Genomic DNA, 3,633 nt, shown 5'->3' on the forward strand with positions numbered 1-3,633 from the left:
GGCCCGTCGGCGGGCGCTTCACGGCACGGACGTTTTTCATGTGGAAGGGAGGAATTCCTCCCAAGGGATGAATTATTATTACTTATAATTCACGCGGCGTTTTAGAGTCATGAACTGGGTTCTCAGAAGCCCGGGGTTTGGCTCAAAAGCCTGAGCGTCCTAAGGTTGAGTTTTAAAACTTTCCTCTGCAACGACAGCAGCAAACACCTCGACAGTTGAAACGGGCAAGAGAACACAAGTGAAGAAAAAGTACCCGAAGATCCCCGTATTCGAAAGCCGAGTCTTACAGAAAAGCATCAGACATTGTGAAGATCTCAATAAATTGGAAGGGTTTGCATTGATCGTTTGTATAGTCAGTGTTCTAGGAGTGTACAGCTAAAAAGTAAATACAAGAGAAGAAAAAAACTACAGTGCTGTAACAGTGATGTTTCACACTCATGTTACTCAAGATACAGACTGCTGGAACCGTGGGCGATCAAGGAGTTAAGTGCAGAGCAGGCACAACTTGCTGGCTTACCGGTATGGGTAACCCCAGGGTCCTGCTGACACAGAGATCGGAACATGCCCAACGTAAAGCCAGTAGGGATGTGATTCAATTTATCTTAAAGAATGAATGCACGCACATCACAACTGCGTTGGCCAACACAGTTCAAAGCACCTTCAGCTGTAGCTGGTCTCTGGAAATTTGTCTCCCTAGAGAAGTCTTGCTGCTTGGAGGGTTTCTTTGTCTGCGGTGGACAGACAGATGTTAGTCCTGCCTGAAAGTGTTGACGAGGCACACAGAAACTTTTCCCTCTTGCCCTTCAGGAAGGTCAGAGGCTTCAGCAGCCCGCATGGTAACTGGAATTTGTGAGCTCTCTTCCTCTGATTCTGTCCTGGTCCTCACAGTCTGCAGCGGAGGAAGATTTATGAACGTAATTCAGTGCCTCCATCCTTCAGGAATTAGATACTCAGATAGCTTCTGAACTTCAGTTTGGCAATGAATTCAATGCTGAATGAATGAATTCCTGCTTACTTATCTTGCTGAATCAAGACCGTAGGATGCAGCAGGTTGAACTGTTCCTAGAATTACTTGGCTGACTCTGGAAGGAAGCTTCCCAAAATTCTGCAAATATTTTCAGCAGTATTTGGCTTTAGGTTAATTAAACAAAGATGGAATTCAAGCCTTGGACTGCAGGAATGACATAGCCTCCAAATGCAAAAGGAGATTGCATTCCTAACAGCATCTGTCTTCTGAAGCAAAATCTCAAAAGCTTTTGTTTTCCTCCTGTAAATCCCCAACAAACAAGTTCTTGTCTCTGACCTTGTAATTAAGTTTCACATGCAACAGCCAAAACTTTCAGTCAAGACCTTCAGGCTGCCCCCACAAATGATGTCTACAAGTAGCAGCAAATAGATAAGGAACTGAATAATAGCTTTAATAACAACCTCAACAGAGATTTTAAATCAGGAGCTTTCGAATGCTCTCAACAGGTCTGCTAGACATTGTTCTGACAGGAGGTTTATTGACTGAAGCCCTTATTGATCTGGAAACATCTAATTGGTTTCAGTGTCATATTTTGCCAAACAGAAATTTGGAACATCTTTTATTTCCCTTTTCTGGTGCTTACGGAGCAGGTTTACTGCATTGTCAATAAGAGGCTTTAGTGCCAAGGGATTACGCTCACAGGATCACAGAGTGATGCAGGGCTGTACTGAGAAAAAAGTAATTCCCGTCCTTGTAGAAAGCAGTGGAAAATTACAGCATCCTTTAGATGCACTGACCTCTAGTTAAAACAGCTGATAAACAATGGCCCTAACTTCCATTTTAATTCCAGCACGCTGATTTGAGTCTAACGGAGTTGTCACCGCGACTTGATGAGCAAATGTTGCAGGTATTTCAGCCCGCAGCAGTCCGAGAGGGGTGACTGCAGAAGCAGCACATTCGAATGCCTCTGAGCGTGCCACCCCCCAGATCAGTGTAAGGCCTTGCAATGTTGTGTAGCCTCTCTAGCTTAGAGTCCTCATAAAACCAGGCTGGATGGCAGATACTTGAATTCATTATTGTTGTTATGAACTTAAAATAACGTGCTGTGACTGCACAGAGTTTGGTTTTATCAGAGCTGAATAATGCTAGTATGGTAAAGGAGGTGAAAACATAAAATGGAAAAGTGATAAAAAAAAAAGGCTCATGAGAAAAATGAAGATTCTTAGTGATGCTATGAATTCAGTCTGCTGGTCTCCTTTGGTCACAAGGCAGCCTAATGTGGGGAGCTGGTATGTGCTCCAGAGTGAACAGTGTAAGCGTGCACTGTCTGCTGACTCTGGCACTCAGATTTTCCTTCCAAAACTTTACCTTTTGAAGGATAATAGCAGAGATGGATTTAGGTGTTTTCTATCAAGGATGCAATCTGAGCTAGTTTCCCTGTACCTCACGCTTGAACGTATGTGCTAAAATACAAATGATAGCTGATCTAACCTAGCTAGCAGGTCATCTGTCTTTCCCTTATCTCTTCATCTAGTGTTCCACAAGGTGTTTGCTACCATGATATCTCAGTGCCTTTTATGTGTATACAAAACCCCCATCATCACCACTGTAGTTCATTATCTTAAAAGAAAGATCTCTTTAAGCCTGTAAGTCCTCCAGCAGCCTTGGAGTTAAGGCACCAAATGCTGTAAATAGTGAGCAAATTAGTCGAAGAGAGGAATTTTTGCTAGAGAGAGGTTCAGCTGGCTGCTAACTCAAAACAGCAACTTGAATTCTTGGAGATGAATTGGATGTGAAAACAGAGGCCTGCTAAAGGGAGACTCACACTGTCAGGTCTTAATGCTTTTCCTCTTGGTGATAGCACCATGTCTCTTGCCATTATGTTGACTGCTTTAATATTCCTTATTATTTCTAGATTTTCTTTCAGGAAGTATAAGAGGCTTCCTGGGCAGAAGAATGCACAACATGCACGCTAAACAGGGCTTTATCTATAGGAATTTCTCTCTAGTAATCTATTATTTTAGGACATATTTGCCACTTAGTTACCTGGGTCAGTTGCTTTCAGTGGGGTTATTACAGTATTTCTGAGGGTAGACTAATTAGCCTAAGCTAGAGGGTGAGGGAAGAAGTGTTAATTTTGCCCTAGGTAACTGGTCTAAAATGGAGTCAAAATACGTATTTATATATTCAGTCATAATATATTTACCCTTCTTAAGTTTTGGCATTTGAGGTAGGCATATAGTCAGCAAAGGTACCCTCCTTGGTCAGAAGAGACAAATGAGCACCCTGGAGGCAACTCAGTGCATCTGTGGCCTGAATCAGGCAGCGTCTAATGTTGAGTTGAAGGAATTTGGGCCTGAAACCCACAGGTAGGTAGAGGCATTTTTGAATCACAGGTGATTTTTTTTGTTATTTCTGAAGCTTCACATGTAAAAGATGTGGAATTATTTTAAAAAGGATCATATTGTCAACATACCCAGAGAGAGCTGGTAATTTTTTTCCTGATTTATATATATTTATATAAAAAGATAAAATCTTAGGGCAAGTTTAAATACCATTCACGATAGGCAGAGATTCCTGACCTGGAATAGGTCAGGAATCCAGTCCAGTCTAGCTACGGACTTGGGAGAAGACTTGTAACATTGGTATAATGCTCCATAGTGCTC

The sequence above is a fragment of the Pygoscelis adeliae genome, unplaced genomic scaffold, assembly GCF_000699105.1.
Source record: "Pygoscelis adeliae isolate BGI_AS28 unplaced genomic scaffold, ASM69910v1 Scaffold172, whole genome shotgun sequence".
In the NCBI taxonomy this organism is placed as follows: domain Eukaryota; kingdom Metazoa; phylum Chordata; class Aves; order Sphenisciformes; family Spheniscidae; genus Pygoscelis; species Pygoscelis adeliae.